Here is a 25,783-nt window from a genome sequence, read left to right as displayed (position 1 = left end):
ACATTTGCTGAAAATCAATTGACCTTAAATATAAGTGTTCATTTCTGTACTCAGTTCTATTCCATTATCTAGCTTAGCTCTATGCTTGATTCCTGTAGCAATGCAGTAAGTTTTGAAATCTTGAAGTGTTAAAATTTTCAACTTTTTCATAATTGTTTTGGCTATTTTAGAACTTTTACATTTATATATAAATTTTTGGACCAACTTGTCAATTTCCACACACACACACACACACACACACGCACAAGCCTAACAAGATCTGTCAAATATTGTGAAAGATGTGAGATTTCACTCTATTGCAAGCTAACAAGGTACAGAAAAAGTTTACAGACTCCTACTATAACTTAACATTCCAAGGTCTGTTTGTCCCCATTTAGTCTTCCTTTTTATTCTTTTTAATTGCTCATTGTTCCCCTCTACAAGATACTGAGTTTAACTATTTATATGCCTTTGTTGATCTTTTGATAGGAATGCCCTTCCCTACTATAGCTTCAAGGCAGACTCCTATCTATTCCTTAAGACCCCAAGTCAATCTTTCCTTTCCTCCCCTATTTCTGTACCTTCTTATCTTCAGTCAGAAGTAAACTTTCCTATGTCTGACCTCCCATAGCACATTATCTTTATCTCTGTATGACCCAACTTGTTTTCTTTTTGTTATTTAATTACACATCTCCTTTTTATTAGTAGAATCTATATATTAATAATGTCTGTATCTCTCCTAATATTCTTACACAGGGTCTTAATCAAGAAATGTATTTGCTGAATAGGTTTTTTTGTGTGTGAGAGTATGATTTTCCATTTCCTGACATTAGGTGACAGTGCTCAAACTTCGTAGTACAAAGAAATCCCAGACTTCAAAGTTAAATAGGATTCTGAATATGTGGCTTCTCATTATTTCTTTGAGCAAATGCTCAACCAGAGGTCTATCATGTCCTTGAGGTGGAAAGCCCCATAAAAAAGACCCGCAGGACCCCCAGGCAGAGCCGCTACTGTCCTACCAGTACCATCGGGTTCTCTGGCCCAACGGCTCTGTCTCACTTTTTGCCTCTGAAGTGGCTTACTTCTAGGAAAGTGAAACTTACCCCTAAAATTCAATTGGTTCCCTGAGCTAACTCCCGTTTGGTCCATTTGTAGTAATTCATTTGCATGGAGCTCACTCCTGATTGGTTATTTCCCTCCCTCCTGATTAGTCCATTTCCCTCCCTCCTGATTGGTCCATTTCTAAAAAGCTTGTTCCTAATTAGTCAACTTTTGTTATACCTTATTTGCACCTGATGTTGCAAAGTGTAAACTGGTAGCCTATAAAAGCCTGTGTAAACCTGCAGCCAGGGTCCAGAGCCTGGAGTGTTAACTCCTTTGGGCCCGCTCGGGTAATAAACCTGAGTTCTCCAACTCTCCCAGTGCTGCTTGGTCTCTCGCCCAGATCCAGGTTGCTATCATAACTGAGCTGTAACACACTTTTCTGCAACATCTTCTGCCTTGAAACAATCTTGTGTTAGCATGCTATGAGGTACAATAATATAGACAACCAGAAGAACTTGTTTGGTCATTGTTTTCTCTATGAAACTTCTCTTTATTTGTTTTGACTTCTTTCATAAATGGATTGATACTGTGAAAGAAAGACTTTCATTAAGGGTCTGAACCTTAGCTCATTGAGTCAGCTAGCATTTACAAATGATTGTGCAGAGCAGTTTGTGATCAATGGAATTAGCTACTAGATGTATAGCTCCTATCAAAGCTCCCAAATTAATATTTATTTGAAAAGTTAATTTTTTTAAGTGAATGACAATGATAGCTTTATTAGATTTTCTCACTTAAAAATAAAAGAATAACAGAATAAAATGAACTATAAACACCTCAAAGCAAGATACAATGATTTGACCAGATTCCCAGCATGGAATAAAGGTTGCATATTTCATCTGAAGTCTTCCACTAATATAATTCTTCCAATGTTTCCTGGAAAATTCCTAGAACTGGGAATAGAACTCATGAATTATACTGTGCAGAGCACCTGATTAGCCCACAGCAGGGTTAGACCTACTTTATCTAAAATTTATTTTTAATTTTTAAAAAATTGAGGTATAATGATATGCATTATATTATTTTCAGGTGTACAACATAATGACTCAGTGTTTACGAACTTTTTTACCCCAATTAAGTGTTAGACTTATTTGTAGGGAAAGTAGTGTGAGCAAAATAAAGCTATAGTATCCATATACATAATAATATAAAAATAATGTGCCTAAAGGGAGATTGGTGGAAACCCTATAGCAGAATATCAGAGCCTCTCGTTAGGAAGTGATACTTTCTATTTTGATGTGGAGAAATAACTCCTGTTTGACAGACCTCACTAACCCTAAATTGGACTATAGAATTACCTTCGTTGATCTTATCTTACAGAAGAAAGCTATGATAATAAATCAAGGCCAGTGAAGTTTTTATTGTTTTGTTGCTTGAGGAAGTTTCTCCATGAGATTATAACTGCATTACAAAACTATTAGATTGCTCTTCTTTCTTAGAAATTGTTAGATTTCCAGTTTAGCAGAATGTTGGCAATAATAACTGGTACACTATGACAATAACCGATTTCCCTTAGGTCTCTCACATTTAGGTGGCCTTAGATGAGGAAGAGGATGTTCGCTATCCGCTTTCCTCTGTTGTGCAGCGCAACCACTCATCTCCTTAGCATAAACATTGGTTTGAAAAACACTTGGGTTATTACATTTGGGAGCTAGGGAGTTTTCTCTCCCCAACAGTGATTAAATGCTTTTCAGCCAAGTCCTTTCCACAAAATGTTTTTATAGCAAATTACTCAAACCAGGTTCTTTTCCTTGTGGCTTCCTCTGCTTGCAGCGCCGCTCCCACTCTTCTCAAAACTGGGGAACTTTTACTCATTCTTCAAGATTCAGCTCATTTGTCACTCCCTGGTGGAGGCTTCCTCAACATGGCAGGCTGAGCCTGTTACTCCCTCTGCTCCCACAGCGAGCAGCGAGCAGCGAGCAGCTCTTGGCCTTTATCACAGGGTAACGGGATTGTCTGTTTTCGGGTGGGTCTCGCCCCCAGGATGTGAGCTTCGGGGGCGGAGGCCGTATTTTTCATGTTTTCCAGCATGTGACACACAGTAGGCTCAGGAAAGTTGAACGACGGAAACTATCCTGGCGACCTTCTGCCCACAAGGAGCGATCTCCTATCCAGGTGTCTCTCGACGTTCGATAAGGGGCCCAACCGCGGGAGTTTCAGCTGGCACATCGGTTCCCGCCAACCCGGTGTTTAAAAATAAACAGCTGCGGACGCTAGGGACTAGAGGGTGGCCCTTAATAGGACAGCCCTGTCTGAACCCAGGTCGGTTAATACCCGCCAGCTGAGCCGGCAAAGGCGCTTTCGGAGTTTGCTCACTTGAGGGAAACGCCTTCCCTGAGGAGACTTAGCGTCCCCGTGATGTTTCTCCAACTCTGGGCTGGAGACGCTGTCCGCTTTTTTCTAACGGTGATAGGAAGTCAAGGAAAAACGTGGGGTTCAAAGATTTGGGGGAAACTGCTTGCAGCCACTCAGGCTCGCGGTCTAAGACCCCCAGTTGACGTCTGCAAAGACCGGTGCCTTCCACTTTGCAACGCCTGCCCCCAGGCAGAACGCCCACCCCAGAGAGCCGCTCCCTCAACCGCTCTCACCCTCCTCGCCCCGCCCCGCCCAACTCCTGGGCGGTGAGTCACCATTCTCGCGAGAACGCAGCTAGCCTCGCTCTTTCGGACTGCGGGCTCTCGCGAGAAGGGGCTTAAGAGCCGGCCTGCAACCACCCGGGGCGGCTCTGGTAGCCGCCGCCGCCCGAGTGGCCGCCGCCTCCGCCGCCGCCGCCCCTTCTGGAGGGTTCCAGTTGGGAAGGACGCGGCGTTGTCGCTGGCTCTGACCAGTGCCTGGACACTCAAGGGGAACTGCAGGTTCGAGGGTGACTAGACTCAGCTGGGGAAGTTGGTGGGGGCGGTGTCGGAGGCTAGGCTCGGCGGGGGCGAAGGAGGAAGGGGGCGGAGGGCGAATCTGGGCTGGAAAGCCGGGCTGCTGTGGCGGTGGTCTGGGCGTTGTGGACCCTGCTAGGGGTTTTCGGCTCCGGCCGCTGCCACCCAGTTCGGAGAGGCAGGGAAGGGTCTGGGTTTCGGGGGTGCTGTTTTGGGGTTGGGAGTCCTGAGGCCTTTCCCCAGAGATGAAGGCGATACCTTCAACCCTCCTTCCCAGGGCAGAGGAACCGTGTGCCCCGCCCCTTTTCTGTCATCCTGGATTAACGCCGTGACATCCTGAGGGCACATCACAACAGGGGCTATGGTGGCCCGAGTCTCGCTTTTGGTGAAGAGGAGTGATACTCCAATAATGTGCTGCGTGGTTTTATGCTGTAACGGTGTCACGTGTGATAAAGCTTTGTTTTCCCAAAACTCGCACAGAAAAGCTTGTTTTTCTCTTCAGGTGCAAGTCTTCTAACACCCTTTATCCTTAGGAATGGGATACAGGGAGGTGAGACATCACTTACCAGTTTCTTAGTGTGGGGGCTGTGTGACCATCCCTGGGCCTCATAGGTTTCCTACTTTTTGCTTCAGTACTTTAAGTCCATGATGAGAAGTGGCTGGTCCAGGCATGATAAAGATAGAGCATCACTTGCTTGTCACTTTATGCACTTAGCATATAAATTTTACTGTATTTTTTTAATTTTTAGGAGTCTTCATGCTTTTTATTTAAATTAGCAATTTCAGTGAAGAATCACAGAATATTTGTTTTATTTGGGTAGTTGGGCCCTCCCCACCCCTACACACAAAAAAATTTGGTCAAGACTTTTTAGAGATGAGTGGTATTGGATAGATTTTGAATGTAATGGACTGAAAAAATTAGATTAAGAGTTATAATAAGGAGTGCGTCTACAAGAGCCAAAAAAAATTCCTGTACTGGAGAGCCCATCCAGGACTGAAGTCCTGAAAATGAGGACTATAGTTGTCATTAGAATACAAATCAGAAAGCAGTAGAAAATGCTTGAGAGAAGATTTGATGGTGGGTTAAGACTCAGGTGTGTGAGGAGAATTATTTCGAAGGCATAAATGTGTTTCATAAATTTCTGGATAATTTTTCAGAGTTTATATCCTGACTATTATTGTATACATTAAGGGAAAGTAGGAAGAGTAATTCTGAAGCATGGAGTGTGGGAAGGAACCATGGAGTAACATAGTGTTCAATCAGGAAAGCTTTCTGTGTCTCGACGATATTTTGGAGTTCTTTCACCTTTTTTCCCCTCACTCCTGAAAAAGCTTTCAGATGGGCTTTCTACATTCTGTATGTTACCCTTCCACCAGTCTGAATTTTTTTTCTCACCCCTTTCTCTAAGCCTTGTGAAAAATTTTTATTAACTGTGAAGTTGCAAGCCAACATTGTCTGCTTTGTGGGTTTTTACATTTAGGTGACTTGATCTGGAAAATATTATGCACCTTTCAGTAGAATAGGTTATGAGTAACAAACTCACATGCCTCAGATACTAGGCAGATGAAAGTGGAAAAGAGTGAAATGCATAGTTTATGCCTCATTGAAAACAGACATCCAGTTCTTGGGTTCACCTGATTAGTGCCATACATGAATATGGTCCCAATCTTCAGCCTTTTCCAGAGAACACATGAAATCTAGAGTTTTTCTTGCAGTCTCCTGACTTTAAAAAATATGGACAACTGGTTGATACAGTTAAAAATAACTTCATGTGGGCCAACCAATCCCAAACCTGTGAGTAATTGTATCTTGCTCTCCAGTTTTGGACCTCTGTTATAAGTAAGAATTAATAAATTTTACAACTGAAATAAAAGATTTAAAGTAAGTATGCCAATTAGTTTGGAATTTCAAACCTAGGAGGACTTGGGGAAAAAATGTCAACTCAGACTGAAAACAGTAGATAAGTTTAATAGCCTTTAAATATGATTGAGCAAATTGAACCGATACTAATTAATATTTTAACTATGGAAATAACTGAAGAAAACTCCTCTCAGTATATGTGGTTTAGTAACTCAGGGTTCTGAGCAAAGTTGATTTATAGGTATCTTGTAAGGGAATTGATTTATTGAGAATCACTTTATCGTACTTGGAATTAATATGTAAAATTAAATCGAGGAGACCCTCTACAACTCATCTGTGGTTTTGAATGTTTATTGTTTGCTCTGCATCCCATGTTGTCTTCCCAGTCATTGACTTTTACTGGAAGCAATATTGATTCCTTGGATTTTATTCCCTGGCAGATAGAGTGGGAGTATGGGGCATTGGGATGGGAAGTAATGGGAAGGGGAGAGTGTAATGTGAAGCAGGCACTCAGGTGCTTCTCTCTTACATTGTCTATTAAAAGATTGTTTTGAGTTAACTAGTTTTTCTTGTAAGAAGAGTAGGTATTCTGATTAAAGACAGTTCCTTATACATAGGGCTTAATGATATTTGTGGAATTGAACCCTGTGGATTAAACCACATTTACCCATTAGTGTGAAGTACTTTAATCACATAATCTGATTCATACTTAGTTAGGCTGTGGGGAATGGGAGTTTAGAGGTCAGACCTAGGAAAGAATTGGACCTTAGCCGTAATAAGGGCAAGGTAAAGATCTTCGCTGCAGGGAAAGGTTGAGAGAGGAGGCTAGGTGAGGGAGAGAGTTTTGAAAAGGAAGATAAAATGGTCAAGGACCACTTTGTCTACTGTGCAACTTTTTATAAAGAGCCCTGCCTTTTACAACTAAATTTATTATAACTTAATGCAAAAACTGTGTGGAATATTGATTTTGAATCAAGACTACTTTGGGGGTTTGCAGACTTGATTTTCTTTCTTTTAGCCCAGTCTTCCCAGGTTAAGCTAGCCTAATATCTCTTCATTCAATCCCTGCCCCTCTCTGCTGTAGGAAATGAAACAGGAAAAGATAGGTATTATGTTAGTGAGGTGTTCCTCTCTGAGAGTTTTAAAAACATCCTGAAGAATCTGCTGTGTGTTAGTGTAGATTATGTTTTTTTTGAAGGAGGAACCAGTATTTTCTTCTCTCCATGTTTTGACCATGTAAAGCAAGGACATTCTCTTTTGGAAGTTGCTTTCCCCCTTCTTTCTACCCCCTGAGTGAGATACCCTCCCAAGGGATGATTAGGTAAGGCTAGGAGAAGGGATTGAGTGTGCTTTTGCTCAGTGACTTCTGGTTCTGTTTTTGGAACTCGGAGTTCTTGGGACATATTCTCTACTTCTCTGTGTGGTAGATTTATCTGAGCAGGCTGGACCCTATGAGTGAGAAGGAAATGGAACATGTACAGTTCTGAGTTTAATTTACAATTGAAGTAATAGGAAGCTTTTTTGGCCTCTGGTTTCATCTATATTTTTATCTTCATCTGATTGACTCTTTTGTTTCTTTGTTGATTGTGAAACCACAATAAGGGAGAAAGCTAGTTATAGATGCTCATCATATGGAGGAAGAACCATTTAAAATTTTTTTCTCCTCTGGGATAGAATGTTTGTAAGGATTCAAGCTAATGTTGCATTTTCCCCTAGTATGGCTTGCTCTGATTTACTTTGGCATCTGTAAACTGAGACCTACCTTGTTAAGCAGGTAGCAATCTAGAACTCAGAGATGGATGGTAAGCAATCAGAATTCAAAGAGATACTTCTGGGAAAGGATTAAGAGGTTGGTGAATGTTAGATGTAGGCAGTGGGAATACAGTGAATTGAGTACTTGAAATAGTAGAAACTTGACATAAAAGAGGAAAGATTTTACATGGGTTGTGTGACTATGTCACAGTAGATTTCTGAAGATTAGTAAGATGCTAAAAGTTATCCTTGCTCATAAAAGCCTCTTTCTTTACCCTTATTAATAATTTAATTATATTTTTCTGTTCAAAAATGTAAGATAACTGATTACATAGCACTTATTTTTATCTTTGTAGTTGAAATGAGTGCTGTTCGTGTTTTTGGTCATAAACTGAAATTAATGTTTAGTATTTAGTTGAGGGTGAGAGTGTCAGTGAATCACTAATTGAAGTACTTGATTAGGAACTGAATAATGCTAAGGACATTTCACATTGTAATCATACTTTTCTGCTTGGAATACCTTATTTGGGATCATTTAGATCTGGGTTAAAAGCCAACTATTAGTTCTGTGACATAAAAGTTACTTAACTACGCTGAGCCTTTGTTGACTTACATGAAAAATGGAAATAGAACACAATTGTCAGGACTTTAAGAATGAAATGAAATAAAGTATATGAAGGTGCTATGTAAGTAGTAAGGTGCTTATAACTTGTTAGCACTTTATACAGTGTTTATGCTCAGAATATAGCATACTGGCCTGTAATCCTAAGATACTTCAGGGAAATTTACATTTACATTGAGCTGTCTCATTTGGAGGGAACAAATTTAAATGGCTATGTAGAGCCTTGACAAAATGACTCTTCCACTGGAAATTACCAAAGTTTTTTTCTTTTTCTTCTCGTCAACATTGAACTATAGAAATCTCTTTCTTGCTTTTCATGTTGGCATCAGTTGCCTGATATCTGGTATTCTAAGTAATTTTTTCAAAAATTGAAATATAGTTGATGTACAATATTTCAATTTCAGGTGTACTACATAGTGATTTGACATTTTCATACATTATGAAATGATCACCATGATAAGTCCAGTAACCACCTGTCCCCACACAAACTTATTACAATATTATTGACCGTATTCCTCATTCTGTGTATTACATTCCTGTGGCTTGTTTGATAATTGGAGTATTGTATCTCTTAATCCTCATCACTCGTTTTAACCTCCCTACCTCCTTCCCCTCTGGATATTATCTTTTTGTTTTCTATATCTATGAGTCTGTTTTCATTTTGTTCTGTTTATTTGTTTTGTTTTTTAGATTCCACATATAAATGAGATCATGTGGTGTTTTGATTTATTTCACGGAGTATGATACCCTCTAGATCTATCCATGCTCCTGCAAATGGCAAGATTACTCTTTTTTAATGGCTGAAAAATATGCCACTTATTTATATGTCACATCTTTATCCATTTATATATTGGTGGACGCTTAGCATGCTTCCATATCTTGACTATTGTAGATAATGCAGTGAACATAGGGTGCATATATCTTTTCAAATAGATATTTTTGTCTTCAGATAAATACTCAAGTGAAGTTACTGGATCATATGGCAGTTCTATTTTTAATTTTTTGTGGAACCTCTACACTGTTTTCCATAGTCGCTGCATCAATTTACATTCCCACCAGCAGTGCACACTTCCCATCAACAGTGTACAAGGGTTCTGTTTTCTCCACATCCTTGCCAACTCTTGTTATTTGTTGTTTTTTTAATGATAGCCGTTCTAACAGGTGTGAGGTGGTATCTTATTGTGGTTTCTTTTTCCCAATATGTATACGTTCTCTTTAAAAATTTTTTTATTGAGATCTAATTGATTTATAATGTTAGTTTCAGGTGTATAGCAAAGTGATCCAGTTTTTAATATATATATATTATATATATTACAATATATTTTCATTATATATATATACTTTTTCAAATTCTTTTCCATAATAGGTTATTATAAGATATTGGGTATAGTTCCTTGTGCCATACAGTTGGTCCTTGTTTATCTATTTTATATGTAGTAGTGTGTAAATGTTAATCCCAAACTTCTAATTAACACCCACTGCCCCCTGATTTCCTCTTTGGTAATCATAAGTTTGTTTTCTATGTTGGTGAGTCTTTCTATTTTGTAAAGTTCATTTGTATCATTTTTTTAGATTCCACATATAAGTGATATTGTATGATATTAGTCTTTCTCTATGTGACTTACTTCACTTTTAGTATGATAATCTCTAGGTCCATTTATTGCTGCAAATAACTTTATTTCTTTTTTTAATAGCTGAGTAATATTCCATCATATATGTATACACTGCATCTTCTTTATCCATTCATCTGTCAGTGGACATTTAAGTTGCTTCCATGTCTTAACTATTGTAAGTAGTGCTGTTATGAATATTCGAGTGCATGGTATCCTTTCGAATTAGCGTTTTCTCCAGCTGTATGCCCAGGAGTGGGATTGCTGGATCATATGGTACCTCTAGTGTTTTAAAGAACCACCATAGTGGCTGCACCAATTTACATTTCCACCAATAGTGTAGGAGGGTTCCATTTTTTCCACACCCTCTCCAGCATTTATTTGTAAACTTTTTGTTTTGTGTTTTTTTGGGGGGTGCAAATTAGGTTTGTTTATTTTTGCAGGAGATGCTGGGGATTGAACCCAGGGCCTTGTGCATGCTAAGCATGCACTGTACCACTTGAGCTATACCCACCCCCTTGTAGACTTTTTGATGATGGCTATTCTGACACGTGTGAAGTGATACCTCATTGTAGTTTTGATTTGCATTTCTCTAATAATTAGTGATGTTGAGCATCTTTTCATGTGCCTGTTGGCCATCTGGATGTCTTCTTTGGAAAAATGTCTATTTAGGTCTCTGGCCCATTTTTTCATTGGGTTGTTTGTGTTTTTGATATTTGTTGTATAAACTGTATATTTTGGAAATTAATCCCTTGTCAGTCACGTTGTTTGTAAATAGTCTTTCCCATTCTGCAGGTTGTCTTTTCATTTTGTTTATGGTTTCCTTTGCTGTGCAAAAGCTTTTAAATTTAATTAGACCCCATTTGTTTATTTTTGCTTTTATTTCTGTTACTCTTGGAGACAAATCCAAAAAAAAATACTGCTGCGATTTATGTCAGAGTGTTCTACCTATGTTTTCCTCTAGGAGGTTTATAGCATCTGGTTTTACATTTAGCATTTAGATTTACTTTAATCTGTTCTGAGTTTATTTTTGTATATGGTGTTAGAAAATGTTCTAATTTCATTCTTTTGCATGTAGCTGTCCAGTTTTCCCAACAACACTTATTGAAGAGACTGTCTTTTCTCTATTGTATATTCTTGCCTCTTTTGTTGTAGATCAATTGACCATAAGTGCATGAGTTTATTTCTGGGCTTTCTATCCTGTTCTATTCAACTGTGTGTCTCTTTTTGTGCAAGTACCATACTGTTTTGTTTACTGTGGCATTGTAGTGTAGACTGAAGTCAGGGAGCGTGATTCCTCCAGCCCAGCCCTGTTCGTTTTTCCAAGATTGTTTTGGCTGTTCAGGGCCTTTTGTGTTAACATACAAATTTTAAAATTATTTATTCTAGTTTTGTGAAAAAGCCATTGGTAATTTGATAGGGATTGTATTGCATCTGTAGGTTGACTTGCAAAGTATGATCATTTTAACAGTATTGATTTTTCTGATCCAAGAATGTGGTATATCTTTCCATCTGTTTTTGTTGTCTTCAATTTCTTTTATTAGTGTCCTATAGTTTTCATTGTGTAGGTCTTTTGCCTTCCTAGGTGGGTGTATTTTTAGATACTCTTTTTGAAGCAGTTGTTCATGGGATTGTTTCCTTAATTTCTCTTTATGATATTTTGTTGTTAGTGTATAGAAAAGCAACAGATTTCTGTATGTTAACTTTGTATTCCACAACTTTACCAAATTTATTGATGAGCTCTAGTGGTTTTCTGGTGGCATCTTTAGGATTTTCTATGTATAGTATCATGTCATTTGCAAACAGTGACAGTTTTACTTCTTTTTCAATTTGGACTACTTTTATTTCTCTTTCTTCTCTAATTGGGGTGACTGGGACTTCTAAAACTGTGTTGAATAAAAGTGTAGGGATCCTTATCTTGTTCCTGATCTTTAGGAATGCTCTCAGCTTTTCACCATTGAGTATGTTAGCTTTGGGATGGTCCTATATGGCCTTTATTATATTGCGTTATCTTCCTTCTTTGCCCACTTTGTTGACATTTTTAATCATAAGTGGATGTTGAATTTTGTCAAAAGCTTTTTCTGCATCTAAGATGATCGTGTGGTTTTTATTCTTTAATTTGTTAATGTGGTATATCACATTGCACAGATACTGAAAAATCCTTGCATCCCTGGGATAAATCCCACTTGATCATGGTGTACGATCCTTTTAATGTATTTCTTGATTTGGTTTGCTAGTATTGTGTTGAGAAGTTTTGCATCTATGTTTATCAGTGATATTGGCCTCCAATTTTTGTGTGTGTGTATGTGTGATATCTTTGTCTGGTTTTGGTATTAGGGTGATGGTGGCCTCTTAGAATGCGTTCAGAAGTGTTCCTACCTATGCAATTTTTTGGAATAGTTTCAGAAGGATAAGCATTAATTCTTCTCTAAATGTTTGATAGAATTTTCCTGTGAAGCCATCTGGTCCTGGACTTTTGTTTGTTGGGAATTTTTAAATTACTGATTCATTTCAATACCGGTTTGTTGATATTTTCTATTTCTTCTTGATTCAGTCTTGGGAGATTGTACCTTTCTAAAAATTTGTATATTTCTTCTAGATTGTCCATTTTATTGGTGTGTAGGTGCTTTTAGTAGCCTCTCATGATCCTTTGTATTTCTGTGGTGGTGGTTGTAACTTCTTCTTATTCACTTCTGATTTTATTAATTTGGCCCTCTTCTTTTTTTTTCCTGTTAGGGCTGGCTAAAAGTTGATCAATTTTGTTCATCTTTTCAAATAACCAGCTTTTAGTTTCATTGATCTTTCTATTTGTTTTTTTTAAGTCTACTTCATTTATTTCTGCTTTGATCTTTATGATTTCTTCTACTCACTTTGAGTTTTGTTTGTTCTTCTTTCTCTAGATGCTTTAGGTGTAAAGTTAGGTTGTTTGAGATTTTTCTTGTTTCCTGAGGTAAGCTTGTATTGTAATAATCTTCCTTCTTAGAACTGCTTTTGTGCATACCATAGTTTTTTGGATTGTTGTTTTTATTTGTCTCTAGGTATTTTTTTGATTTCCTCTTTGATTTATTTTGTGATCCATTGGTTGGTTGGTAGCATATTGTTTCACCTCCACGTGTTTGTGCTTATTACAGTTTTTTTTCTTGTAGTTGATTTCTAGTCTCATGGCATTGTGATCAGGAAAGATTCTTGATAGGATTACAATTTTCTTAAATATACTGAGGCTTTTTTTGTGACCTAGCATGTGATCTATCCTGGAGAATGTTTCATGTGCCCTTGAAAAGAATGTGTGTTCTGCTGCTGTCGGATGGAATGCTCTACATATCAATTAAGTCTATTGGTCTACTGTGTAACTTAAGGCCTGTGTTTCCTTATTGATTTTTCTGTCTGGATGATCTGTCCATTGATGTAAGTGGGGTGTTAAAAGTCTCCTATAGTTATTGTGTTACTGTTTATTTCTCCTTTTACGTCTGTTAGTGTTTGCCTTAAATATTGAGGTGCTTCTATGTTGGGTAAGTATATATTTACAGTTGTTATATTTTCTTTTTGGATTGATCCCTTGATCATTATGTAGTGTCCTTCTTTGTCTCTTGTAACAGCCTTTATTTTAAAGTCATTTTGTCTGATATAAGTATTGCTACTCCAGCTTTCTTTTGATTTCCATTTGTGTGGAATATCTTTTTCCATCCCCTCACTTTCAGTCTGTATGTGTCTCTAGATCTGAAGTGAGTCTCTTGTGAGCAGTATATATACATATATATAGGTCTTGCTTTTTAATCCATTAAGCCAATCTTGTGTCTTTCGGGTAGAGCATTTAGTCTGTTTACATTTAAGATAATTGTTGATATGCTTGTTCTTACTGGTATTTTGTTAATTGTTTTGAATTTGTATTTGTGGGTCTTCCCCCCCCCTTTCTCTTTTGTTCACTTCTCTTGTAATTTGATGTCTGTCTTTAGTGTTATGTTTGAATTCCGTTCTCTTTGTGTGTATATCTATTATGGATTTTTGGCTTGTGGTAACCATGGTGTTCATGTATAACTAACTATACACATAACTATATGTGTACATTGTTTTTTTATATATCTACTTTTGTTGAAGTATAATCAGTTTACAATGTGTCAGTTTCTGGTGTACAGCACAATACTTCAGTCATATAGGTACATACATATATTCATTTTCATATTTTTTACCATAAATTACTGTAAGATATTGAATATGGTTCCTTGTGCTATACAGTATAACTTTGTTGTTTATTTATTTTGTATATATTAGTGTCTGCAAATCTCAAACTCCCAATTTATCCCTTCCCACCCATATGTGTTGTTTTAAGTTGAGTGATCTCTTAATTTTGAATGCATTCTAACCATCCTACATTTTTACACCCAACCACGTTTAATATTTTTGACATCATATTTTAAATCTTGGCTTTTGTATCCCTTATTTACTTATTTTATATATAGATAATTTCATTACTTTTGTCTTTAGCCTTCCTACTAGTTTTATAATTGGCTGGTCTTCTACTTTTACTGTATGTTTGCTTTTATAAGTGATATTATTCCTTTCATAATTTTCATACTTTTAGTGGTGTCCTCTTCTGCTTAGAGAAGTTCTTTCTTGTAAAGCTGGTTTAGCATTCCTGATCTCTTTTGGCTTTTACTGCTGTGTAAAAGTCTATTTCTCTTTAAAATCTGAAGGATAATCTTGCTGGGTAGAATATTCTTGGTTGTAGGTTTTTTTCCTTTCATCTCTTTGACTATGTTGTGTCACTCCTTTCTGGCCTGTAGTTTCTGCTGAAGAGTCAGCTGATAGTCTTTTGGGAGTTGCTTTGCTCTTGCTGTTTTTAATATTCTCTCTTTATCTTTAATTTTTGCCATTTTAACTAAAATGTATCTTTGTGTGAACCTCTTTAGGTTCATCTTATTTGGGACTTCTGTGTGTCCTGGACCTGGATGTCTATTTCCTTTCCCAGGTTAGGGAATTTTTCAGCTATTATGTCTTCAAGTAAATTCTCTGCCTCTTTCTTTCTCTTCTCATTTTTGGGACCTCTATAATGTTAGTATGCTTGATATTGTCCCAGAGATCTTCTAAAGTATTTTAAAAATTCACTTCTTTCTGTTCAGCTTTGGTGATTTCCAGTACTGTGTCTTCCAGGTTGCTGATGTGTCCTGCTGTAGTGTTGATGTCCTGTAGTAGGTGTATTTCTTTAATCTCACTTGTTATATTCTTCAGTTCTGATTGTTTTTTCTTTGTATTTTATAAACTATTTGTTAAATATCTCACTGTGTTCATCCATTCTTCAGAGTTTGTGGAGTATCTTTATGATCATTACCTTGAACTCTTTACTGAGTAGATTTCTTGTCTTCACTTTGTTTAGTTCTTTTTCTGAGGCTCTTTTTAGTTCTTTGTCTGGTTCAGTCATTTGAAACATGTTCCTCTGTCTCCTCATTTGGCCAAATCTGTGATTCTTTTAATGTATTAGATAGGTTGCGTATGTTTCTAGATCTTGGAGAAGTGGCCTTATATTGGAGAGGACCTACCATGAAGCCCAGCAGCACACTCATCTCTGATCCCCAGAGCTATATACTCTAGGGGTGCCCTTATGTGGGCTGCATGAGCCTTTTTGTTGTGATGGGGCTGACTACTGTGAGTGTGCTGGTAGGCAGGGCTGGTCCCTGTCCATTTAGTTGTGAGGCCATGCCTTAGGTGGTGGCTGCAAGCCTCCTGGAGGGCAGAGTAGGCTTCTTGGTTTGCTGTCTGCAGGGCCTGGTGGGCACAGGGCTGATGTTAACTCATTGGAGGGTGGTGTTGGGTCCCTAGTGCTAATAGGCTAGAGGGAAGACTCCAGAATGGCACTTGCCTGCACCTGTGTTATCATGGTAGATTGAGCACCCCTAAATGGCTGTTGCAAGTGTTTCCTTCCCCAGGGGGAGTCCCGTTTGCCTTCTGCCTCTCTGGGAGTTTCTCTAAGATCAGTAAGTGGCTCTCACTCAGCCACCTTTCAAACTGCTACCTCTGCTGTGGGACTTGGAGCATGTTGCGATTTTGTGTGTGCTGTTTAAGAGCAGAGTGGGTGGGAGAGCTCAAAGGCAAATACTTATTGTTTTTACTTTAGCTTTTTCATTTTCATTTTTTGTGTATATGTAATATATACATAGTACTGGTGTGACAACATATGTGCATTATTTACATACATATACATATATATGTGCAGCTGCTCAAGTTAGTTGAACCGAAATGTATTAAGAAAGGATGAAAATGTCATATTTTAGAATAAAAGTGGTATGACATCTTTGCTTCCCAAGTGAATGATATTTTTTAAAAGTAGCCTTGTATACTTGTTGGTTTTGAAATTGATGAGTACTTTGAAAAATTACTTACAAAAGTAGATTATTTGGAGTAATTTCTTTCCAAATATGAAAGTGTCGCACATTCATGCAATTTGAGACAGTTAGCGAATAGCAAAGAAGAAAATGGTATCATGATCCCGTGATCCAGTGATAATTGTTTCCAGTCACAAACACATGGGCATGCACACATGTACACACACATACACAATTGAGATCATTCTGTATGTAATGACTTAATTTTTTTTATTTTGAGAAATTAAAAGAAAATTTAAATAATATAACCAATACATAACTAGATTTAAGAATTAACATTCCATTTCTCCTCCCCCTCCTTTTTCTCCCCTTCTACCATAAATTCTTTGATAAACATATTTCTTGGGATAAAAATTTTGAAGTAGGATTCTTGTATCAAAGTGTATGTATGATTCCTTCCAGGTTTTACAATTTGTATTCCTATGAGCCTTGAGTAGCCACTTTCTCTATTCTTTAGTCATCACTGGTTATCATTAAAACAAAATAATCAACAAACTTTAGACAATTTGATAGGTTGAAAATCTCAGATTTAAGTTGAATTTCTTTTTTTTTTTTAACATTTTTTATTGATTTATAATCATTTTATAATGTTGTGTCAAATTCCAGTGTAAGTTGAATTTCTTATGTTACTGATGAGGTTGAATATTTCCTCTTTCCCCTTTTTTAGCAACTAGTCTTTTATTGCTAGTTTATGAACTTTGCCCATTTTTCCATCATAATGTTCAGATTTTTAAAATATTGATTTATAAATATTCCTTATATATTTGATTTTAATCCTTTATTTTTTATTGTATGCATTTTTATAGTTTTTCATTTATCTTTTGTAGTTTGAATTTTTATGTAGTATAATGTAATGCTTCTTGCGGGGTTGGTCTGCAGTCCTTATTCTGATTCGTGATGAAGTTTTCACTAGTTTTTGCTGAGAATGTTAGCATAAAGTGGCTGGCCGCATATTCCTGTTTCTCCTACTTAACAGTCATTAACTTGGTGATGTTTTTCTCTGATTTGAGGCTTAGATATTCGTTATTTATTCTGAGTCAGATAAATGTTCATTTATATTTTCTTAATTCTTTACAGACTCGTGTTCTGTTTGAATTTTTTAATGTGAAATTTGGGAGAGATAATATGTGAGGAGGGAAAGGCTCTTTTGCTCAGATAGTTAACCTGTTAATATTTTAGAACCTATCTGTCTACCCTTGAATCTGTCTTTCATCTAGCAATCTATCTTTGTGATTTGAAATGCAACCACTAGCACTTTTTATTTTTTGGGCATAGCATTTTGATGGGTTGTGGATTAAATCTGAGAGAGAGTATAGTATGGTAGAAAAAACACTGAATTTGACTGTAGAGATGCGTACCTGAGTCCTAGTTTATTTATTAGCTGTTATTTATTTGTTTCTTTGTGAGCACAATATTTTGTCTCAAGGCAAATTTTTGATTCTTAAAATGAAATGTTTAGAGGAAAAATAACTTGGCAGAGAAGGTGCTGATACTGTGCCTCTTGATAGGCTGGCATATATGGTAGTTACTAGCCACATGTGTCTATTGAAATGTAAGTGAATTAAAATGGAAAATTAAGAATTCAGTTTTTCAATTGTACATTTCAAGTGTTTAATATCTACTTTTTGGACAGTGTAGACATTATCACACAGAGTTCTTTTGGGCAGTATTGCAGTCTAGAACTTGAATCATACTTAGGACTTTTTCTAGAATACTGAATTGAAGGCAGATAAACAAGCAAAAATCTGAAAGGAAGAAGGTAATGGAATAATGAATGTGTCAAAATGCAACAGCATAGTAAAAGTTATATAAAAAAATTTTAACTTAAAATTCTCTCAGAGAAAAAAAGCATTGTTTAAAAGTCTGACTTTGTTTTAAGAGTCATGGAGGAAAAAATAAAACATTGAATCTGACTTTGTTTAAAGGGTGCTGGTTCTTAGAAGTTGAGTGTAATCTCCTTTGATTTAGGCACTTCATCAGCTTATTGGAGATTTTCTTATATTAAATTTTATGTCAAGGTGATTTGCTTCAACTGATGTTTCCAGTTTTGAAGGCAATACTGTTTAGTCATAGAGGAGAATATACACTGCAGAAAATAAAACATTGAGATTTTTACAGAATATTTTAAAAATCATATATGCCTTTTAGTGAGATTTAAGAATTTGACACTATAAACAGCATCTTGTTCTTTATAATGCTATTCATGTAATATAGATACTTAGAAAATGTTTAAGATAGGGAAAGATTTTCAAACACTTATTGTGCTGCTTAAGAAAAAAACATAATTTCTTGAAGTTTCTTGAAGTGTTAAATGCTTTGAACAAGAAGTCAGCAGAATTTCAGTAGAAATTCTATAAATGTGCTCAGATCAATTAGAGATTTTATCTCCAGATCACCTCTAAAATGTCAAGGGCTGATTATGAGCCAACTTTAGAAGTCTTCAATTTTGGTGGATTTGATAAGGAGACTCTATAAAGTATCCTACTTTTAATGGAAATTTCATACAATTTTGTTAAATCTGTTTGTTAGGGTATCCCTAGCAGTTAGCAAAATGCCTGAAAAGGTGTGAAGTGCTCTAATGAATAGGTTTTGAATGAAAGCATAAATCAATTGAATTTGATATCATGGAGCTAGTTACATAAAATTTAGTCAGCTATAATCTGCTATAAAAACATCCTAAATAAAGTTCTCAGCTTTATTTACTTGCCTTATTTTAACTCAGCAAATCAGAAAAGTACAAGCCTTGATAGTTGAAAATGCTTCTGTGAGATTTAGACAGGCAGCTTTGAGGAATCTTTTGGGAAAATTAGCGGTAATTGGGTAATACCTTTAAAAATGTTTTCAGGAATAATAGTTACGCTTTCCCTCCTTTAACGCCACTTTCTTGTGTGTTTCCAAAGAACAAGTATTGGCATTAGAAATTGAACTGTTACAATTTTTTCTCATTTAAGGGTGAGATTCACGTGATTGGTGGGTATGACTATACAATACTATTCTTTTTTAAGACAAGCATCTAGGTTGCAAACTTCCTATAAATCTTCATAATTTGTATTTTGTCTTTAGTAGTGGATCTTGTTGAAAGAAAATGAAGAACATTTCATTTATCTTAATTTTATTAATTAGAACATTTTGTAAAAACTTTCATACAACTTGTTCTAAGCTCTGGAAACACAAATGAGTCATACTTTGTTCTTGCCCTCAAGGAGTCTTACAGTTTAAGGAGAGACATGTGGCAGAAACATCCTACCAGTGCATAATGATGGGGTTCAGAGCTTCTACCCCAAAATATGGTACCTTGGCATATTGAATACCTTAAGCTGTAGGAATGAAAGCAACAGCATGTGCTGGAGGAACTTTCTGACCTGCCTCTGAAGCAAATCATACAACCCTCATGAGAGGTGTCTTCCCTGTACCCAGAGAAAAAACATTTTTAGCTCCAAAGGTGAAGGGACACAGGGATCTGAACAACAGATAATGCTAATAAGTTTCCCTCAATTTTCTACACTCATTTCCTACTCTTTGTCCTGGTGTATCTTTCCATGGTTTTCCACTCTTTATCAAACTTGGCATAAGAACACTCAAGTGTAATTGTTTCCTCAGGTCTTTATCTCCTTAGGAATGCTCCAATGTCACGTAAAACTTACATTAAATAAATTTGTATGCTTCTCTTGTTAATCTGTCTTTTGTTACAGGGGCCCCAGTTGAGAATTTAGAAGGGTAGGAGAAAAAGATATTTTTCCTCCCCTATAGTATGCATTGACCATATTTAAGCAATCAAAAACAAAAGTAAAACTATACTTAAGTAGTGAAATTAAACAAAGAAGAAAATTTCTGTAACAAATCCATTTCTAAATACTTTGTTAGCCCCTCCTCCACAATATTGGGAAAGCAGTGTATATTCAGATCATATAAGGAATACAATAAAAAGTAAGTCTCTTATTCCGGTCTTTCCCCAGAGGCAACTAGTTTACAAGTTTTATGTGATATTTGTAGACATTTTAAAAACATGTAGAAACACAGATGAGTGCATTTATATTTAAAAAATACATTGGAGTACATAATGCATATCTGTACCTTGCTTTTCAGCATACCATTGTATTTTGGAATATTTTGTCAGTATCTATCTCATTTTTACTTGTTGCATGATATTGTGCAGTTTTAACCAATTCACTTTTGAGAAACATTTAGATTTGTACTAGGTTTTTGCTGTGACAAGTAGTGCTATGAAGTCAAGGAGAGAAAAGAGACATATGTGGTTTATGTGTATGTGTGTTTTAGTATAGTAATATGTATAATTACAACAAGGGTTGAGCAGAATCTTAAACTTTTAGTGTCATATATCGGTAGAATGTGTTGGACAATTTGATGGACTCTAAGGTAGTTCCCATGATCCCTGCCTTCTGGTGTTCAAGCCATTGTATAATCCCCTCACCTTGAGTGTGAGTAGAATTTGTGACTTGCTTCTAACCAAAAGAATGTCTTACAGATAATGGGATATTACTTCCTTAATTATGTTACATAAGATTCCAATTTGCTAGCCAACTTGCTGTCTCTACATCATTGGCTTTGAATGATGAATTGTTACAATCATTCAAAGGAAAGAAATTCTTACTATCTCAGTAACCTTGGAAGTGGATCCTTCCCCAGTTGAGCCTCCAAATGAGTATCTAATCATGATTGACACCTTGATTGTAGCCTTGTAGAAGACCCAGCTAACCTATGCCAGATTCCTGACCCACAGAAACTAAGATAGTATGTGTTACTATAAGCCCCTGAGCTCCTGGTAATTTGTTATATGGCATGGAGGCTGTTATGTCCAAAAGGAAGGAAAATTTAAGCTTCTTGGATACAGCAGGAATATTCTTATAAATGTAACTGAAGGAGTTTTCACAGAGGTTAGAAACTGGGCTTAATTGGTCTGTACTTCCAGAGATTAAAACTTACTTTTAAGCTAACAGTGAAATATTTCTCTTAGTTAACTATAGGAATCTTAGTTACTAGAGGAATGATACAACTTTTAAGAAATTTTTAAAAAAAATTTATTTTTATTGAAGTGTAGTTGATTTACAATGTTAATTTCTGGTGTACAGCAGAACAATTCAGCTATACATACATATATATTTTTTCAGATTCTTTTCCATTATGTTATTACAAGAAATGGAATATAGTATAACATTTAGATTTAGCTCCTAAAACTCACCAGCTGTTGTGTCCAAAGTACATGGCTCTTTGATGAACCTGTAGAAGTTTAAGGAATTTTTTACGTTAAGTAGAACAAGGGAGGGTCAGGTGTACCCTGGAGAAATTAGGAAAACTCAAAATGAGTAGAAATCCTACCCCTAAAATTCTTCCTTTGTTCCCCTGTGTTGTGATTATTTTGTTTTTTTTTAAACTTGGCATGGATAATATCACATTCATCATTTTATTCCAACTATCTAGCACATTATAGATGCACGATAAATGTTGAGTGACTGTCTAGGAATTCTCATTGTCTCCTGTGGTCTCAGAAGGCAAAAAAGAAAGTCATGAATTGAACTAATGAAGTAATATGCAAAATTTGTATTTGGTAGTCTACTAGAGGAAGTGAGCAGTATGCCCAGAACTGTGTTATTATATGAGATGCCCTGTCTCATTTATTCTTTATAGTAGTTTGACTGGCAGTTGTTAGTAAGATTAAATAAAGGTAATGAGAATTGTATTATTTTGTTCATTTCACATTAAAGGAAATTAAAATCTTAGAGGTTAAGAATCTTGTACAAAGTCATATAACTAGTTTTATCTGATTCCAAAACCTTTTGTCTTGGTCACTATTGTGGCAGAAGTAGAAAAGTTCTCATTAGTTTTCATCATTGAAAACTTAATGTGTGTCGTTTATGGTAGTGAGAGGATGGCTGTTGATTAAGTATGCCTGAGATGACAATGGGGGCAGTATGATTTGGGGGTTTTGATCAAAAAGTGGTTTAATTATGTCATACTAATATGTTTGATCCTTGTAAGTATTAAACATCTCTGCTGCTATTCTTTTTAAATTTACGTGCAATATTATTCTCTTTCTGGTATACAATTCTTAGGAGTTTTGACAAAGGCATACAGTTGTGTAACTGTCACCACCACAATACAGATACAGAATAGTTCCATCACCACCCCCCCCCCCGCCCCCCACCATTACTTTGTGCTATTCCTGTGTAGTTCCCCCCGGCTCTAACCTCTGGCTGCTCTATTCTATATCTCTCTACTTTTGTCCTTCTAACAATATTAGAGAAATGAATTCAAATGGTGTGGAACCTGTAAGACTTGCTTCTTTCACCTGCAATGCTTTTGGAATTCCATTTTGTTGAGTGTATCAGTAGTCACTCCGATTACTTACGTTGTATCATTAGATGCTCTTCCACCTGTGTCTGCAGAGCTCTTCGTTTTTCTTCAGTCTTTCTTTCTCTCTGTCCTTTGGGTTAGGTAATTTCTGTTGATTTGGTTTCAAGTTCCTTGATTTTTTTTTTCTTCTTTTTGTCCAACTGCTGTTGTGTCCATCTAGTGAATTTTTTATTTTGTTTTTCTTTTTAATTGGAGCTGAATTTTTGTGTTTTGTTTCCACTTTTTTATTGAGATTCCCTTTCTGCCACTCATCAAGACCGTTTTTAAATTTTATTCTTTGAATATACTTTCCTTTAATTGTTTAAATATATTTATAGTATGTGCTTTAAAGTGTTGCCAAATTCTACATCTGGACCCACTTGAAGTCATTTTCTGTTGACTTCCTTTTTACCATCTTGTTTCTTTGAATTTCATAATTTTTGACTGAAATTTTTGGTTTTCTCTGAGGATTGTCAGGTTTTTTTGTTCTGGTGGACCATTAACTTACCTGGACTCAAACTACAGATTTCTGTTTCCTACACATTTTGAAGCAGCTAATATCTGTACTGAGTACTTTTTTTCTAGCTACTTGTTTTTAACTTGATCTCCTGGGGAGTAGGGTATGGAGGGTTCTTCAGCACCTGTGTAATTTGGTGGTCAGCCAAAAATTTGGGCAGAGATTACACTCAGATTTTGGAGCTCACTTGCCTGGTGGTTTCTCTACTTCTGGAAATTCCCTCCTAATATATATTTTGTCGGCCAGTGGTGGTCTCTGTCCCCTGACACCCCAAGCTAGTAAGGGCTTCAGCTTTCTGCTGCTTAGGCTGTATACTGTTGGGGAATACACTCAAAGTTTCAAACTCACATCTTATGCCATGCAGCTTTCAGTTCATCTGTAGTCTACTGTAGAGGCTACCTGGGGTCTCCCTTATGGATCTGTAATTTAACTGAGCAGAATTTATGCTCAGATTTTGGGTCTCACCTCTTTATGGTTCTTTCATTCCCAGTGTGTCTGCCTTAAATTTCCAGCTGCACTTCTAGCTCTGAACTATTTTCTCTACTTCTTTGAGCTGTATGGCTGCCTGGTTTCCTTCACCGTATTTGTAGGAGATGGGAAGGGCTCTCAACATAAAAACTTTAAAATGATCTCGCGGTTTTGTTTCCTTCCAGTTGTGGTTTTTCAACAGTAAGCTCTTCTTTCACTAACTGTATGTTTCAGGGACATTTTCCGAAACAGTGCTTGAAAACAATTTTTAAAAATTTTGTCCAGATTTAAATAATTGTTATCTGCAGGAGGCTCCCATGATCAATTCACTCAACTATTTTTGCAGGAGATTCCTTCTTATCTCTTTTAAAGATTGCTTCCACCTGTTCTTTTTCTTTCACAATTGTCTGTGGTAATATTCAGTCCCTCCAGCTTCTCCAGTTCTTGATGTAGCTGAAAATTATTGTTCAGTTCCTTATCAATTTAAGGATTTATCTTACACTGAGAATGGGTTAGCTAGCAATCATGAGTAAACTATTAAAAACTTAGTAGAATTTTTTCAAAGCTTTCATTGTGGTTATATTTATACCATATATGTATCATGTATTTTGTGCCTTTTAAGGTGGTACAGTCTCTCTTTTATGCTTAGAAGGAAGGAGGCTCATCAAATGATCCCTTAAGTTTCTGGCCCTTCAGAAATTTTTCCTCCATCTAGACCTTGCTGAATGTGTTAACATTCAGGTGTTCGCTCTTTTGTCTGCCAGTCTCAAGTGATTCATTTGCTCTGTGGGGCTGTCTCTTTTTTGGTCTTTTCCACATAGGAAAGGTTACCTTAGAACACTTTGCTAGCTAAGGTGACTTCTTGACTACCTCTTGGCCAGCTTCTACCATTCACTTCTCTGGCTGTTTGGTTTTCTAAGCCGCTGAAGGCAATGGTAGGTTCCTGACCTTGATATCATTATGTAATTCTGTTCTTTTCACTGTTTTCCCATGCTTACCTTTCTCTCCAGTAACTGTCACACTTGAATTACAAAGTTTGCAATGTTTGAAAGATAAAAACAATTTCATTTTAATGGAAAAGCTCTTCTCTAATGACACTATTGAGAGAGTCATCTCAATAGGATGGACAAAGCCACAAGTTGGCAGAGATTTAAAAGAGACATCTATTGGCAATAGGGAGCAAGTATATGAATTTCTGTGTACCTTGCTTGTTACATTGGAAAGAGCATGGGCTTTCAGTTAGACTGGGATTCTCATCTTAGCCCTAAGACTTCCTCATCTGTGAAACAGGATAATAGTATTGGATTGTTTTGAGCTTTAGATAGGAAAAATACCCTAGCATATTGATACATAGTAAGGACAAAATTGTCTCCATATACTATTGTAGTATTTTTTTAAAACTCTTCTATGGATCTGTGCCTTTAATTAATACTACCTGGAAATAGTGTCCCAGGGAATATTTACTTATGATACTGTAGTGTTGAAGATTCTACCCCGACCCCTGCCCCGCTTTTTTAAGGTAGGAATATCCAAGAGGAGAAGTAATTCAATCACTTTTTCCTGATTGATTTTTGGCAGTTTCCTGAATGCATGTCTCTAGCCAATAGGTCTAGTTATTCCAGCCTCTGTACAGATTATTTCTAGATTATTTAGAATTTACATTATTTATGTCATGCCTAAAAATAGTAATGAAACTGTTAACATATTTTCTAAGAACTCTGTTTCCAGTAGTCCAGTAATTACTTTTTGATGATTCCAAGATCCAAACAAGATTTTTAGTTTACCTAATATGAGGTAGACATTGGGTTTCCAAGTGTCAGATTTTGAAGAACTTTTTATGGTACAGAGTTTAGATCAGGAAATGAAGAGCCATTAAAAGTTTTTAGAAAGCTAATTCTGATTGCAGCAAAGCAAATATGGAATTGAATGGTGGTAAAGAGGTCAACCAAGAAGCTTATTGATAGATGTTAAGGATTTAAATGAAGACAGCAGCATTATGATTGATAGGGGAGAGGAGTCAAAAGAAACATTTGAAGTAGACTTGAAGTTAGGAAGTGAAAAGTCGAGGATAACTTCAAGATTTTTGATTCAGTGAATAGAGTTGACACTAGTTGATGTGAGAGGCCAAGATAGAATCTGGCTGTGTTGAATATGGGGTGCCTACTGAAGAATTCAGATAGAGATAATGAAAACAGTGCATGTAGTATTTAAAACCTGATGTTCTAAGGGTTTGATCCTCATTTCTTTGACTGCTGTCTGCCTGGACCTGGCAGAT

The 25,783-nt window shown here is 36.5% G+C and overlaps 1 protein-coding gene across 4 annotated transcripts in view; it reads left to right on the top strand.

Annotated features, from left to right (window-relative positions):
- The first annotated feature begins 3,761 nt into the window (after positions 1 to 3,761).
- BTBD10 (BTB domain containing 10) overlaps positions 3,762 to 25,783 on the top strand; it is a 67,384-nt gene continuing 45,362 nt past the window's right edge. The window contains exon 1 of one of the 4 annotated variants that reach the window (XM_015238609.3): positions 3,762 to 3,935. The gene's annotated coding sequence lies outside the window, so the exon portion shown is untranslated. Of the gene's footprint in view, positions 3,936 to 4,483; positions 4,501 to 13,184; positions 13,201 to 25,783 lie in introns of those variants that run through there. The other 3 variants (XM_006203548.4, XM_072969536.1, XM_072969537.1) reach the window with 3 other exon arrangements.

Source organism: Vicugna pacos, chromosome 10 (assembly GCF_048564905.1).
Source record: "Vicugna pacos chromosome 10, VicPac4, whole genome shotgun sequence".
NCBI lineage: Eukaryota > Metazoa > Chordata > Mammalia > Artiodactyla > Camelidae > Vicugna > Vicugna pacos.
This window is presented reverse-complemented; position numbering and strand designations above follow the sequence as displayed.